The sequence below is a fragment of the Podarcis vaucheri genome (genome assembly GCF_965113315.1).
Source record: "Podarcis vaucheri genome assembly, chromosome: 14".
NCBI classification, from domain to species: Eukaryota; Metazoa; Chordata; class Lepidosauria; order Squamata; family Lacertidae; genus Podarcis; species Podarcis vaucheri.
In genome coordinates this window covers 43,672,197-43,689,576 of record NC_138752.1, presented here as the reverse complement: position 1 = coordinate 43,689,576, position 17,380 = coordinate 43,672,197, and the positions used below count along the sequence as shown (strand labels likewise).

General features: G+C 44.7%; 1 long non-coding RNA gene across 1 annotated transcript; it reads left to right on the top strand.

Annotated features, from left to right (window-relative positions):
• Nucleotides 1–2,697: 2,697 nt before the first annotated feature.
• LOC309519196 lies at nucleotides 2,698–6,582 on the top strand. Its single transcript, XR_014213744.1, has 3 exons — nucleotides 2,698–2,840; nucleotides 3,588–3,686; nucleotides 6,430–6,582. It is a non-coding gene; the product is annotated as an uncharacterized lncRNA (long non-coding RNA).
• The last annotated feature ends 10,798 nt before the right edge of the window (nucleotides 6,583–17,380 follow it).

Genomic DNA, 17,380 nt, shown 5'->3' with positions numbered 1-17,380 from the left:
CGGAGAGGGAAAAAATCCTTTCTGCTGTCTGAAGCTACAGAATTCCACCCACTCTCACCTCCCTTGAAATTTGACTTGAAAAACTGCAGTGTTGTATTTTGACCACAATGTAGGCCCAGTACTTTTCCAAGTTATAGAATAAAACTGTTGTCTATGTTTATTGGGAGTGTCAGCTATGGGGAGTCAGACCTGGGGGGCCAAATGAGGCCCTTCACTGTCTGGCCCTTGGGACTCTCCCCAAGGTGCCTCACCTCTCCAGTCACACCTCCTTTCCCTAGGTGACACCCCTAAAAGACTCTGCTTGGCCACCTCCTTGAGTGTTTTTATTTGGCTTGAACATGTCCTTCAACTCTGACAATGATGGACAGAAACTAGCCAACTGAACGAAGACGAAATTTACACCTGTTGCTCTGCCTACTTTTGCCTCTGATCTTGTCCATCCTTGGCATGTGGCCTTTGGATGCGGCCCCAAAGAGAGTGCAGCCCTTGGACTGGAAATTAAAAGGTCCTCCATCCCTGGATAGAGAACCTGTGGCAGATGCTGTTGGACTCCAAGGTACGATTCTATGATGTCTTCACTTCCCTGATGACTGGCAAAGGCAGGTGACATCTCCCTCTCCTGCCACGAGTCATTTACCACTCCTCAGACAGACTCCAGTCCATCCCTTTGGCTGGCTCTTCTAAGCCAGGAACGTCAAAGAGGGCGTGTGTTTAGTTGGCCCCCTTCAAACATCTTGACCACATTTTCAGGCTGCAGGAACTGAATCTGTGCCCTAACTCATAAAAGCTTAGTTCCAGGCACAACTGCTCACAGGGTATCATTGTCTGTCAGCATGTAGCCTGGACAGACAGAGTCAGGCTCCCTTCTTGTGCTATCAAGGATGGGATCATACCATGGGATCTTGCAAGTGGTAAGATGCACCAAGGGCCTTAAAAGACCTAGTCCATGAGGGTTCAGGGTAATTTTGCCCTGTTAGCCTCCCATCCATCCTTGGATTAGATCCTCATTGAGCTAGTTGGATTGCTGGTTGATGGGCCTGGAATAGATTTTCCCCAGTCCCAATTGGCCCTAGGTTGGGTGTTATTGGGATTCCCCCCTCCCCCACCTTCTCCTCAGTGAAATAAGACTTATGTTTGGTAGAAGCTGTTACTGCTTTGGGCAGAAATAGCATTGGGCAGGATCAGCATAGTAAAGGGGTTCCCACCTGCCTCCTTTTACTCCCCCTGGTGGGCAGCATTTTCCATTTTGTCTCAATCTGTTCCGGAAGTCTGTTCCAAAACCAAAGTGTTCCAAAACCAAGGCACACTTTCCCGTAGAAAGCAATGCAAAATGAATTAGTCCGTTCCACACTTTTAAAAACAACCCCTAAAACAGCAATTTAACATGAATTTTACTATTCAACAAGGCCATTGATCCATAAAATGAAAGTAATACACAATGTACTGCAGTCACACAATCAATCCATCAATATCAGAACTGGGTTCTATACAGTCACAAAAAAAAGAGCTGCAAAAAACAGAAATGCAAAATAAATAGCAAAAACAGACAGACCTCAGCGTAACACTCAAAACGGAAGTGTGGCACTCAAAATGAAAGCGTAACAATCAAAATGGAGCATGTTTAGCTACTGAAAAAATGTTCACAAACCGGAACACTTACTTCCGGGTTTGCAGTGTTTGGGTTCCAAGTTGTTTGAGTACCAAGGTGTTTGAGAACCAAGGTATGACTGTGTGTGTGTGTGTATGGGACACCACAACTTCTTAAGCCTTGCCACATCTACACTGGCCAGGACTGGCAACTTTTTACCCTTTCCTCCCTTTCTCCTCTCTTCCGCTTTTTTTGGACACTGTTTTCATGTCCCCCCCCCCTACTTGAGTGTAGGCCCTATGGCCTTGAAACTTCCCCTGAACTTTTCTAAGCTAGTTCGTTCTCTGGATGTATGTTGACTAGGGCTGTGGAGAACATCATGTTAATCTGGGAAGATGATTTCAGCTTCTGCCTCTGGTAAGCAACGGCTCGGCCTTCTTTGACTCAAAGGCATTCTGAAAATGCACACACTTACAAATCAGCATGAAAATTGCATTTGCTTTGTCTTCAAGGACAAAGCAGAGTCTCAGCCTGCCCCCCTCCTTCCTTGCCCCCAAAGTTTCCCTTCCATTTTGTCACATTCCTAAATTATAAAGTTAGCTGTTGAACAGTGCTCTTGTTCTTTTTTCTTCCTTCCTTTCTTTTGGCGTCGAGTCCTGGGGCTGTCATTTTTGATAAGATGAACTGTTATTAATATTGATTGTGGTTTACAATTTTCCAAGAGCTGCAACTTTAAAACAGTTGGAGCGGATGGACAGAAACAAGAAAGAAATGTGTTTTCCAATGTAGAGATTGGGTAGATTTCTGAACCTTCTTGAAAGGGAACAAAGGGACAGCAGAACTGCGATAGCCAACTGACCAAGAAAACCACATATGTGCCCAGCAACACATGCCTGCACGGAGAATTTTTAAGGAAACAGACTGAAAAGGTCAAGGATCCTACTGTTAGGGCCAGTTCTGCCATTAGGCAGAGTAGGGCAGCCACCTCAGTTGGTGAATGCTGGGGTGGGGCACTGAAATGACCTGCTCAACTGGTGTGCTGCTGTTAGTTACTATGGATGACATTGTCACCATTGTGGAAGCTGTATTCAGTTGCCAGCCCATTTGGCTTTTGTACATCCCGTAGGAAGGCACCATCCTGTCCTTTTCCTCAGGCAGCAAAATGTATTGGGCCAGCTCTGCCTGTTGTGGAAGGGGCATCTCTTTAGGACTGGTCTGGATAGGGTGAATGGAAGAACAAGGGCAGAGCCAGGTGTGTCAAGCCAAACAACCCACATGGCAGGACCTGGTAGTGGACAGGAGAGGAGAACTTATCCATTGTGATTTCAGGCTACACATCAGGGCTGGGGGACCAGTGCCCCCCCCCCGATGTTGTTGGATTCCAACTCTCATCAGCCCCAGCCAGTAAGGCAAATGGTCAAGGATGATGGGAGTAACACCTGTAGGTTCTCCATCCTTCCTTAGCTTAAGATTCTGACCTGGATGTCAACTAGCAATCTCTTGCCAGCATCACCCCCAGTTCCTCTGGTTTCTGTTGGACAGCCTTCTTTGCTATAGCCTGGCTAACAAGGCCAAGAAAGAATCTTGCCAAGTGGCAAAAATGCACATATTAGGAAACATTTAATACAACCACGTGTATGTTGGGAGAAATTTGCACTAAAATTCTGATTTGTTTTCATGAGCACTTAAAAATAAATAAATCTCAAACTGCTGTGGCTATGTGGAGAGTAGAACTTGAGATTGGGAAAACGGGAAATATGGAGAAACTGAAATTGAGCGATTTGCCCATCCCTGATGGCTAGGGGAGGATGGGAGGTATACTCTGGCAGAATTTGAAGGGCACCACGTTGGTTAGCACTGATCTCCATCATCACAGCAAGCGTTGTCTAGGTCCTGCACCTAGACAGATAAACAGAAGGCAATGAATGGTGTATTGTACCATGAAAATCACACTGAACCAGAATAATTTTGCTGCCTATCCTTCCATCCCTTTTGATAGGATTTATGGTCAGGCAACTGGAAATAGCTCCTTTGCATGGAGTCCAGTTGGAAATAAATCTCCCCAGCTCTTCCACCCGCCACCCAGTATTATATGCCTGTAAGTATTCAGATCAGAGCGATTTATGGCACAGGGCTAATTCATACTGGGCAGCCTCAGCTCTGTCTGTCATCAGTTCTAATGGACCATGAGCTTGGAATTGGGAACTGGTGTATCCAGATAAAGAAGTAAATTTGGCCGGTATTGTGCAGGACCTGTTGATAAGCAAAGATGCTCAGCCCTTATGGAAAAGGTTATTTTACCATTCTTCCCTGTCTAGTCATGGGGGTAGTAACTGTTAATTGGGCAAGCCAGAAATGTCAGGGGATTTGCAAGTGGAAGAGGTGAGGGGGAAAGAAAGAAAGAAAAAGTATCTCTTAATAACAGGGAGCTAATTAACCGAGCAGGGAAATAATCTGGTGTGAATTATAATTTATTCAATGAGTTTTGCTCCCTTTTATCTGTCCACGGATTGTTTGCAAACAGATGGTGACTTTCTGGGATCCATTCATTATTAACAATTACTTGACCCCTTAATTTCTGTGAATAATTATCAGTCAGAGGCTCATTTGCAAAATGGTTTGCTTGCGGTTTCAGCTGTTAAAAAGGGGGGGGAGTGATTCAGAGTCAAATTTTCAAATCTGTGAGGTTGGGTGTCCCCCCCCTTTTTTGCCACCCTCGTAATTCTTTGTTCTAAAACTGTAACACAGAGCCAACATAAGACACCACGGATTGATATATTTAATTTTGTTAATAAAAGTATGTACATACTCGGCCCCTGCCCTGCCGAGTCAGCAGCAGTATGCTTGGGAATGCCAATTGCTGGAAACTGCAGGAGGGCAGAGGGCAGCTGTGCCTGGGTCCTGCTTTAAGGCTTCCCACAGGCGTCTGGCTGGCCTCTGTGAGAACAGGATCCTGGACTAGATGGGTCATTGGACTCTTCTTATGTTATTGCATTCTCATAAAATACAGTGGTACCTCGGGATGTGAACGGGATGCGTTCCGGAGCCCCGTTCACATCCTGAACAGAACATAAGACGTGACAGAGCATCTGCGTGTGCGCGGGTCACGTTTTGCCGCTTCCGTGCATGCCCGTGACGTCATTTTGAGCGTCTGCGCATGTGCAAGCGGCGAAACCCAGAAGTAACATGCTCCGTTACTTCTGGGTTGCCGCGGAGCGCAACCTGAAAGCGCTCAACCTGAAGCACATTCAACCCGAGGTGTGACCGTATCAGGGTGGTGCTCCGTAATATAAAATAACATTAAAAAACACAGATCAATATAAGGACGGCCTACTCAAGAAAATTCTAAAGAACTACATAGGCCTGTTGACATCAAAGAGTCTTCAAGAGGTCAAAAGCAAGGACTCCTGCCCCATCTCTGATAGAAGAGCATTCAGCCGAATGCCCATCTTCTAGTTCAGGCCAGTTGGGCTTCTGTAACATGGAGGACAAGATCCTCCAGATGGTCTCGGTGATTGGGCTTGGATATAAGAACTCAGGAGGTCCTTAAGGTTTCCTGAGCCCAGTTGGTTCAGGGCTTTGTATACCACCAGAAGCAGCTTGAACCTGTCCCAGCAGCATATGAACAGACCCTGTAGATGTTTTAATGCAACCTGTGCTGCTGATAGTGCGACTCATGCAACACGTTGGCGACTAATATACACAGGACAATAATTATACATGCTTTATTTCTGAGAGAAATACAAAACATTAAACAAAGCCACAAAGACTTGAGAACTACCCAGTCTAAAATGAACTTATAAGGTCTGGTTTCAATAGATTTTTCAAATGCTTAACTCAGTCTTTTGGATAAGTTCATGAAGATACCAACGTAAGGTAAGTTCAGTGATATTCACAGTACTGAGAGGTGCTAGTAGGATTGTAGATAGATGTTAATAAAGTTGTAGGCAATGAAGTTGTAGACGGCAGGGTGCCAGCGTTTTGCACCTGTTTCGCCCTGGCAGTCCAAGTAATCAAAAGGCCGCTGTTCGCCCCCGATGGGGCCCTTTAACTGGGGCTTGCAGGTAGCACACTCCAAGATAGTGTTAGCAGAGGTGTCACATGCTGTGGGCCATCTGCCCCCACCAGCAGTTTAGCTGCTGCATATTGCACTTGCTGAAGTTTCCAGATGAGACCTAAGAACATCCCCACATAGAGCACATTGCAGCAATCCAGACTTGAGGTTACTAATGCATAGACTACAGTGGTCAAGTTCTCCCCTTCCAGATCTGTGCATAGCTGGTGTGTAGTGATACCTTGGTTCTCAAACTTAATCCATTCCTGGAAGTCTGTTCCAAAACCAAAGTGTTCCAAAACCAAGGCGTGCTTTCCCATAGAAAGTAAGGCAAAATGGATTAATCCGATCCAAACTTTTAAAAACAACGCCTGAAATAGCAATTTAACATGAATTTTACTATCCAACAAGACTGTTGATCCATAAAATTAAAGTAATAAACAATGTACTGCAATCACACAATCGATCCACCAGTAGCTGAACTGGGTTCCACACAGTCACAAAAACAAAACAAAAAGAGCCACAAAAACAAAAACGCAAAATAAATAGCAAAACCAGACAGGCCTCAGTGTAACACTCAAAACGGAAGTGTGGCACTCAAATCGGAAGCATAACACTCAAAACGGAGCATGTTCGGCTTCCGAAAAAAGTTCACAAACCAGAACGCTTACTTTTGGGTTTGGAGTATTTGGGTTCCAAGTTGTTTGAGTACCAAATCGTTTGAGAACCAAGGTATGACTGTACTACATAAGGCTGGTAAAAGGATTTATTTATTTTTTTGCCACAGATGTCATGTGGGCCTCTAATGACAAAGATGTACCCAGGAGTGCACCAAAGCTATCTACCTGTTCCTTAAGAGGGAGTGCAACTCCACCCAGAACAGAGAGCTGGCCTATCTTCTAGAGATGGAAGCCACCTACCCACAAAGCCTTCATCTTCCCAGAATCCAAATCCAGTTTCTTGGACCTCATTCAGCCCTTCACTGCATTAAGACATTGATCCAGGACTTGTGTGATATTCCCCCTCATATAACCAACATGCTTAAGTCTAATAGATTCAAGAAGGGATTACTGCCGAAGAGTAAGCTGCCCTGCCAGGTTTAGCTCACCTTGGGAGGAATGAGGTAATCAAGCCTTTGTTTTCTCTTAGTCTATCTGAGGAACCCAGTGTGTGAAGAGGTTTTGAGCCGGTTGCTGCAGCTCATAGAGCCAGTATGGTTGTAGTGGTTAAGAGCGGTAGTCACGTAATCTGGGAAACCGGGTTCGTGTCTCCGCTCCTCCACATGCAGCTGCTGGGTGACCTTGGGCCAGTCACACTTCTCTGAAGTCTCTCAGCCCCACTCACCTCACAGAGTGTTTGTTGTGGGGGAGGAAGGGAAAGGAGAATGTTAGCCGCTTTGAGACTCCTGAAGGGGAGTGAAAGGCGGGATATCAAATCCAAACTCTTCTTCTTCTTCTTCTTCATACCACACGGCTCTTATAAGCCATTCTTCAGTTCCTAGACCAATAATTTAGGAACATTCTCGACTGGAACTAAGCAAAGTTTTACCGCCTGTGCAACTTTTTCTGAATGCTGTGTGGGAAAAGTACATGAATCTGACTTTTGGAGAGTTTGTAAGTAAACCATCCTAAATTTACCAACCGTGGTCTTTTTCTACAGGAGAGGAAGAGGGAAACTTTGGCAGGAACACAGAAGGGCAAATTTTAAAGGTCCAATGGGCTATATTTCCATGCTTTGCTTTGCTGCATATTTGGTGGTTTTCAACCTCTGCTAGGGTTCTCTCACCAGAGTACATGCCCCAAACTTGGATCTTAGCATCCTGGAAATCTCCTTTCTACATACCTATTTTTTCTCGCCACCAGCAGGGCTTGCACAGACTCTCCTGATACAGATGTTGTGGAGAAGCAGAGCTGTGTGTCATCACTGTATTGTTGGCTCTGTGCTCCAGAACTCCTCATGGCTGCTCCCAATGGCTTCATATAGATGTTAAATAGCAGTGGGGACAGATTTTATATGGCATTGGGGGCGGGAAGCAACCCTGGACCTGCTCCAGAAAGACTCTTCTTTTGTTGACATATTTACAAGTGCTGCATAATGTCCATTTGTAAGAACTTGATCTTTCAGCATAGAAGTACTTAAACTCTGCAACTTAGGCAGATGCATTTTGGGTGCCTTATAACCATTTCCTTCTTGTAGCAAGCCTACCCAGACATGTATAACCGACACACATTTTAATATGCATTTTAAAATAAATACTGTTTATTTTTACCTTCTGATTTTATTTGTATTTATTTTAGGTCACCTTGCTTCTAACCTATGGGTTTCATTTTTCATGTGCATTTTTCATGTGCATCTTATGTAAACCATTTAGAGGTTCTTACAGTGAAGAAGTATGCAAATTCTGTTAAGACAAATACTTTTCTTAAGGTTTCTGAGCCTGTTTAGCCAAACACACTTGGAAGCTCCCTTCTAAGATTGCTTACTGGCCTATCCCGAACAGCAACAACAACCCCCCCCCCATAAAACTATATGTCAAGTGGAAGTGATTATTATAAAGGCAGATGGATCGTCGTTAGTGAAAACGCCATATTGGATAATTGTCCCATATTCTTGATTCATGCAGCTTCAAGCAGGGCTGCATCTTTGAAATATAGATATGTTTTCCAAAATTCATTCATTGATATAAATGGTCTTTTCCAGTATTTCATTTGTTAGACCAAGCAGCGAGAGGTATAGCTGCCGAGAGAAGAGCTTGGTGGAAACATTAAGTTGTACCCTGGATTCTTGCAAATCTTTAATACAAGATTCCCCCCCTCTCTCTTCAATAATCTTTGTGTGCCTTATGAAAGGAGGCAATTTTTCAGCATGTTTGTAACAAGATGTGGTTTTTTAAAGCATTTTTTTTTAAAAAATAATAATAGTCAAAGGACACAAACCAATATAAGCGATACACAAAACTGCCTTATACTGTTTAAAAAGAAGATTGGGATCCGTTTATGTTGTGTTTACAGAAACATTGTAAAGAATTGGACTCATTAGTAGGGTTTGAAGAAACACTTACAACTAAGAAAACAAATGTAAAGGTTAAGAAATAACAATCTGGATATTAATTAACTGTAAGACATAATTGGAAAGAAAATTTGGTAAAAAATAATAATGATAAGAATACAAGAGTTTTCAACTAAATATTAACAAAGTAAGGAAAAACAAATTAAGCAGAAGTTGTGAATATTTAAAGAACCGGAAGGGGAAGTTGAGGGAAGTCATGGGGTGGTGGTGGGGATATTTGGATTCTTTAATTATTTTTCTTTTATATGATAAATGTGTGGAATATTAAATTGTAATAATATATATATATATTATACTGAGTCAGACTTACTGAACCACCTACGCAGCATTGTCTATATAGACTGGCTTGTTTGAAAAGGAAGGTCTTTGATAGACACCAAAAAGATCATAGAATTGTAGAGTTGGGAGAAACCCTGAAGATCATTTAAGTTCAACCCCCTGCAATGCAGGAATATGCAGCTGTCCCATACGGGGACTGAACCTGCAACCTTGGCATTATCAGCCCCACGCTCTAACCAACTGCAGTGGCTTTCCAGGGTTTCAAACAGGGAGCCTCTTGGGGATTGAAGGACCCTTTCTCCAAATGTAGACCAGCTGGGCAGCTACAGGTTCCTTAGTCCTGGGCAAAGGTCAAATGTTAGAAATTCTCTTGTACAGGTGTTTCTAAATAATGTCACAGCAACCATTTCATTGAGCAGAAACTGGATGGAATCCTCCCCCTTTCTATGTCTACCCCAATTTTCCTCTAGGGCATGGGAAGGCAAACTAAGGCCCAATTGCCTTCTAAATCCGGTCCGCGGTCGGTCTGGGAATCAGCATGTTTTTACATGAGTAGAATGTGTCCTTTTATTTAAAATGCATCTCTGGGTTATTTGTGGGGCATTGGAATTCGTTCATTTTTTCCCCTTCAAAATATTGTCTGGCCCCCCACAAGGTCTGAGGGACAGTGGACCGGCCCCCTGCTGAAAAAGTTTGCTGACCCCTGCCCTAAACTATAGCTTGTTTAGTTTATATGTAAATACAGCACTGGGGCCAGGCCAGCCTAGAGACTGGCCGTGTGGCAACCCTAGTCTCCCATCAGTGCTCAGCACCCTTAGCAAACCACAGTTCCCAGGATTCTTTGGGGGAAGCCATGACTGTTCAAAGTGGGATGGCACTGCTTCAAATGTATAGTGCAGATAGGACTAAGGTTGGCTACAACCCTATATTTTTTTTGATGACTTTTCCTCCCTCCTTGCCCTTTCCAATCCTATGTCCTGCTCCTTTTGTTCCTGCTCTTCAGGATTACCCCACGAGCCTTCAGCTACCCAAAACTGAGCTGCATCAAGGAGACAAGCGCTCACTTTTGGGTACTTTCAAGACTGTGTTTATGACAACAAAGATGAATATGTTCTTGCTTCTGTAGGCAGCTCATAGAAACAGGGAAACATTATGTGACAGTGTTTTCACTAGCACAGGCCCGAGGGACCATCAGACAAAGCAACGCAGTTCCAGCAATAAAGAAAAGCCAGGAGTTTCATTCAATTATTCATATTTCCATTGTGTCTCATTTTTTAAAGTGGCACTTTCGCGGCATTGATCGTTTGACAGCAGCTCGTTTGATTTTTCTTCTCGTGTGATATATATTTTTTCCTTACCTCATCCCTTCTGTTTATATAACTAGCAAGGGGGCCATTTCAGATAGTCACTCATGGCAGGGTTTCCCCTCCCTCCATCCCAAAATGTGGATATCCACAGTGGCCACTGACTGACAACAGAAATGCGAGTGTGTAACCTGCTTTGACCCTTTTGCAGATGCCACATCTAATCAGCGTCACTGAAATAAAAATTGACCCAATAAATAGCTTAGGGATATGGTAAGAGCAAACTCTTCTCCTCTCTTCATCTCTGGCTTAGCCGCTCTGATCTGTACTAAGCAAAGATGGGAAGGTTCCTGAGAATGTGGGGTTCTGACACTGGGTTTTGATAGGCTGTGCAGGCAATTTGATGGAATCCTGAATTGCGTTGGGCCAAGTTCAAGGAGATCTGGGCATGGGCTAAGTCAGGTTGAGAGAGCCTTGAATTAGCCCAGTTTGGGTGAGGCCAGCTGGACTGATCCAGGGCTGCCAACTGGTGGGCATTAGCCATGAAGGCTGTACGGGTCTGCTTTGCCAGTCTGCTCCATGAATGGAACTCACTGGGGAAACAGACCCCAGCAGGATTGAATCTTCCACTCACCAACTGACAAGCGGAAGATTTATTCCTGCAAAGTGTTGGGTGCTCTGGGATGGGGAGAGTGGTCCCCAAGTTGGCCTAAATCAAGGGGTGCATAGCCCTGGATTTCCACCCCTTGATTCATTTAGAATTAAGCCCAGAACCCTTGCGATTAAGCTGAGATCCAATGGAACTCATTCATATACAACAACAATGAGGCTTCTGCAGGGACTTGGATGCTAACTGTATAACTATGCCCAGGGCAATAAGGAAGTACAGTGGTACCTTGGTTCCTGAACGGCTTAGTTGTCGAACAAATTGGCTCCTGAATGCCACAAACATGGAAGTAAGTGTTCCAGTTTGCGAATGTTTTTCGGAAGCTGAATGTCTGACGCAGCTTCTGCTTGAGTGCAGGAAGCTCCTGCAGCCAATTGGAAGCCACACCTTGGTTTTCGAACAGTTTCGGTCCTGGAATGGATTAAATTTGAGAACCATTGTGCCACCGTATTAGAAATATAACTCCATTAATTAGAAGGTCACGTGGCTTAGGGCACACTGAATGCTGCTGTCATACCACCCTGCTTTGAGTGGGAAATTCCGGATTTACAAAAGCCATTCCTGGCTTCTGATTGGAAATGTCCCAGTTTTTGTTCCTGCACTCTCGTGCGAGCCAGAAGACATGACCAATAGCAACAAAGACTTATCCTTCCTTGCCTCTGGTCAACATGTGCCAAAGCAGGCATGCAGCTCCACATTTCACTTTCCCCCTCTATGGTTACTGTGGAGGTCTGTGGGTGGGGAGTTGGTGTGTGGTGATGGTGGCAGGCAGGCAGGAAGGCAGGGATGTGGGCATTGCAGAGGGTGACAGCGCCTGTGAGGAGGATGGTGGTGAAGCCATCATGGTAAGGAAAGCTTGGGAAGAGGCCCCCCCAAAATGGGCATGGGGTGGAGGTGGGCAGACCACGGGGCTGTAGCTGGAATGTGATGGGAGGGAAATGGGAGGAGGTCTTCCAGAGGTAAGGGCAGCTGGGAGGGCTGGGAGGTGGGTGTACTAAGCGGGGCATTGGGAACTTGGTAAGGGAGGAGGTGGGTGGGTGACCAGGTGCATTCACTAGAGAGTGGGTGGGGCAGGTGAGGGGTGGAGGAATCGGGGAGGAAGATGGGGCTGGGGCCAAGCAGGGTGCTTGGCAGCTGGGAAAGGGGAGCGAGCAAGCAGATGGGTAGCACTGGCAAAGGGGACTTGGTGCTGGGGGCAAGAAGCTCTGCCAAAGTTGGCTGCAGTGTGGAAGAGATAAAAATGGCTAGGGGTGGTGGTCTAGACAGGGTAGGGCGTGTGTGTGTTAAGGGGGACAGACACAAATTCACCCCTTCAAGGGGAAAATTTGATGAGGGAAGGTAGGGCTTGCGTCCCAATTTTTTTCACCAGGATATTCGACTGTGTACATAGTCACAGCAGTGTCTAGGGAAGTTTAGGGAAGTTTTTAATGTGTGACATTTTAATGTAGCATATTTTTAATCTTTGTTGGTAGCCGCCCAGAGTGGCTGGGGAAACCCAGCCAGATGGGCGGGGTACAAATAAATAAATTAATAATAATAATAATAATAATAATAATAATAATAATATAATTAATATGGGTTAAGGAGTCATGGGATCTGTATATTTCCTATGGTTCCCAGTAGCCCTGGCTACTGCCAGGCAAGCCCACAGAAACCGAATAGAGCCACTACTTTGACATGCTCCACTTTGTTTTGTAAACAACTATGTCAGCCCTACTGTAAAGTTTGTGAAACAGAAGATGGCCTTATCTTTCAAAATGTAGACCAGCTTTGATGTCTATGAGCACATACACTCTCATCAAAGGATAACAATGTCATCTGAGTGTGATGCATTGTCTCATTCTGCATTCTGAGCATTCCTTAGGAATAATGCAGGCATAGCTGTCTTCAGGCAGAACTAGGCATTTTAGAGACATGGGGCTGCTACTCCAATCCTTCACAAATCTTGATTCTCCCTCAGCCTTCCGTTGGCATGATCACTCACTCAGTTACTTTGTTTCCCCCGTGAAAGGCACCCAATGATGCAAAGGAAGGGAATCTATACTGCACAAAGACAGCGCATCACACAGTGAATTTCACTATACCTTTAGTTGGAACTGGAGGGAGAATATTTGACACAGAGATATGTTAGCAGCAACACCATGTCTTCCACTGAAATCAAGGTTTGGCTAAATTTGATTTATTTTTTGCTGCAGCCAGTAGGTTTCCAGCTAAAATGAATTGCCCAAGACATACAGTAAATGATTTTCCTTTGCTTGTGAGTTCCCAGGAGCATCTGGTTGGGCACTATGAGAACAGAGTCCTAGATTAGATGGACCTCATGCCTGAACCAGCAGGACTCTTTTGGTACTTAAGTTCTTGTGTTCTTAAAGGTAAAGGTAAAGGGACCCCTGACCGTTAGATCCAGTTGCAAACGAGGGAGCTGGCATACAGCTTCCAGGTCATGTGGCCAGCATGACTAAGCCGCTTCTGGTGAACCAGAGCAGCACACGGAAACACTGTTTACCTTCCCGCTGAAGTGGTACCTATTCATCTACTTGCACTTTGACGTGCCTTCGAACTGCTAGGGTGGCAGGAGCAGGGACTGAGCAACGGGAGCTCACCCCGTCGCAGGGATTCGAACCACCGACCTTCTGATCAGCAAGCCCTGGGCTGTGTGGTTTAGACCACAGCACCACCTGCATCCCTCTTGTGTTCTTAAGTAGGCCCAAATTATTAGTAATGGATTCCTACTCAGACATTCCAACTCACAGCCATTTCCAATCTCCTTATTCAAGTTGGAGAGATCCTGTATTTTTTGCTCCATAAGACACACTTTTTTCCTCCTCAAAAGTAAGGGGAAATGTGTGTGCGTCTTATGGAGCGAATGTGTGGTCGATCGCTGGCTCCCTTTCCGGCCCCGGCCCCTCGCCCAAGCCTCCATTGTTGAATGTTCTGCAGACGAAGGCTGTTTGTTCCCCCGGTGACATGTGACTGGCTGATTAGATTATCTGTCTGGAAACTATAGAAAATGGCTCCCTTTCCTTTCCTAAAGAAGCTGCAGAACTGTGAGTTGAACCCCATAAAAACACGATGTTTCCCCTTTGCATCTGAAGAAGTGTGCATGCACACGAAAGCTCATACCAAGAACTAACTTAATTGGTCTTTAAGGTGCTACTGGAAGGATTTTTTTTATTTTGACTATGGCAGACCAACACGGCTACCTATCTGTAACTGGAACCATGGAAGGCACCACATTGAGCCGCATGAAATGGAAGTCCATCAACCTAAGGTATCTGAAGAAGTGTGCATGCACACGAAAGCTCATACCAAGAACTAACTTAGTTGGTCTTTAAGGTGCTACTGGAAGGAATTTTTTTTCCCCTTTGCAAAGTAAGCTCGGCAACTTTGAGCTGATCGTCGAAAAAAACGGGGTCTTTCCCCTTTGCAAAAGAAGCTGCACAACTTTGAGCTGATCATAAAAAATGGGGCTTTTCTCTTTTGCAAAAGAAGCTGCACAACTGTAAGCTGATCCCCCCAAAAACGGGGCTTTCCCCCTTTCCTCCTCTAAAAACTAGGTGCGTCTTATGGAGCGAAAAATATGGTAAGTTCTGAAGTTCTCATGAAGGCTTTCTGCACAATATAGAATCCTGACTTTCTAGAGTTCCAAATCAGGGCCAACCAACTTGGTGCCCTCCACATCTTGTTGGTCTACAACTCAGCCATGCTGGCTGAGACTCATGGGAGGTGAAGTCCAAAAACATCTGGAAGGCATCACATTGGCTACGCCTGGAGAGTAGCCTTTTGCTGCAGAATTTTGCCCTCAACTGACGGAGGGTGAGGAGGCGAGTAATGTGGAGCTGATGCGCTTGTCCCCACTCTCCCTCACATGCTTCTAAACACATGGGGGATTAGAATGCCCAAATGTGGCTAATGCTTCAATTAAAATTAGATTACAGGCAGGATGCGTTAATTCCCTCATGTTTGCCAGAGCGTTCAATTTTCTAGGCCAATTTTCTAGGCCAAAGTATACAAACATCCTCCCCCCCCCACACTTCCATCAATGCAAACAACACTAGTGGGGGTACATTAGCAATGGAAATAGCCTTCTGCATAACTGTCTCCATGTATGTGATGCATCTGCAATCAATCTTCCTTTCCATTCAGAAACAAAGGTGGGGAGACATCTGCATAATTGGCCATGTTTTATGCTGGTCTGATGTATAATGTTGTCTCTTAAGCATACCGCTCCCTGGAATCGTGATGAAGTGTCAACATGCCGTGTGTAGATGTAAAACAAACATTTTCCCTCTTTTTTTGGGGGGGGGGGAGTTGCAGCTGGCAGCTGACAAGAGGAACAGGAGGCAGGATTTAGTTTTCAGAGTATTATAGTTTGATCTGAATTAGCTGTGCAACCCTGTCGCACTCTTGTCTAGTAGTACTCTGGCGTACTCAGTCTATTTGGGGGCAGTAAGGCTTATGAATACCTGTTGCGAGAGACCGTAGAAGGGGAGAGTGTGTCCTGCTTGAAGGATTCCCGCAAGCATACGATACGATATGATATGATACGATACGATCATCTTTATTGTCATTGCCCCATACAGAACAACGAAATTGAAAAAATCTACATCAGACATTCAAAAACCAACAAGCCTGCTATCCCAACTATCCCAGCGTGGTTAGCCCCTAAAAACTCTGCTACTGCTACCCCATAATTGAATACAATATACTCACATAGAGATGACCTTACACTGCGTTTAAAACCAAAATCGCATTTGGATAGAAACTGTTTCTTAGGCAGCTAGTCCTAGTCTTTATAACCCTGTGCCTTCTTCCAGAAGGCAGAGGCTGAAAGAGATCATTTCCAGGGGGTGCACTATCCTGCACTATCTCTGCAGCTTTCTTATGGCACCTGGAAGCATAGATTTGATCCAAGGTGGGAAGAGTGCACCCAATTATTCTCTCCACAGTCTTTACAACCTTGTTTTTTTCCATCTGGTTGACCACTGTGAAAAGAGGACTAGATGGACCTCTGACCTGATTCGGTAGCCTCTTCCCATGTTATTACTCTATCCTGGAATAGCATACAGTAGATCGGCATGGGAACCTTCCTGCCAGCCTACGAACTCTTGGCCCATGAGGATAAGGACATGGCCCATTGACTGGATCAGGTACCCCACCCTTTGTAGTAGATAAACGCATGTTTCCACTCTTGCCGATCTGAGATGCTCAAGTGCTTCTCCCTGTGAGACGTTGCTGTTTGACAATAATCGGGTGTTACGTTTTTCACTGCTCTTGGCAGAGTAACGCTTCTTTGCGATGAGAGTGGAAATGTGCAGCCATTATGTTTGAGCAGGAGGAAACAGGCAGACATCGTTTCAATATTATGACAGGCAGGATCCTGCTGAGTTAATGTGGTTCGGCTCAAACCTGTAGTTGCTGGCTCTTGACAAGTCAAGTTTGGGAGAGAAGGGCTGGCACCTGAGATTGGTGATGTCGCAAATATCCTGCGCCTCCCCCACCCCAAGGTTACTGCAATGTGGGGTTCAGAAACCTGGGGTCCTTTCTGAAAACTGCTCAGAAGCTTCCATTATGAAAGGCTCTCTGTTATGAGCTGGAGCGTATTTATGTGAAAATAATAATAATAATAATAATAATAATAATAATAATAATAATAATAATAATAATAATACTATCTCGTTCAGGAGAATGGCGTACAAAATGTGTTATGTTTGGAGAAATTCACACCAAAATGGTGATCAATTTTCATGAGGCCTTTTTTAAAAATGGAAATGGATGTGGAAACATGGAGACAGAAGACAGCTAGATAAGGGACACTTCAACAATGTGTACAATACAGCAAAATGAGAATCTCTGATTTCCAACCAGAAATCTGATCAGCTCTTTTGGTCAACAGCTGAAATAAAACAACTGCATCCAGGAAGGTGTTTCCAGGCCTCCACAACCACTTTAATTGGTCCCATCACACCTAGAAACACACTTCGATCCCATCTGCCGGAGCATTTTCTGTGTAACTGTCGTCACAGACAAACATCTGGATAACTCTTCCAGCCGAATGGCTCTCAGAACTTTTTGCTTTGTTTTGTTTTTACTAATGGGATACATTCATCTGAAGTTTGTCTCTGTCATTCGGTGGCTACTTAGTAAAACAAACGTTGCACTCCTTTCCTTCTTCCGATCTCTTGCCTTTGAGCAACTGGTTGGCCACTGTGAGAATAGGATGCTGGACTAAATGGGCAACTGGCCAATCTAGCAGGGCTGTTCTTAAATTTTACGTTGCTATAGTAAGTTAGTTACAACCCTATCTATTACTCATCCAGGAAAGCAAGAGGCATTGTCAGAGCCCAAGGACACATTCAAGACACTTAAGGAAAGGTGCAAAGTAGGGTGTGGCTTGGGGTTGAAGAGGTGTGGTTGAG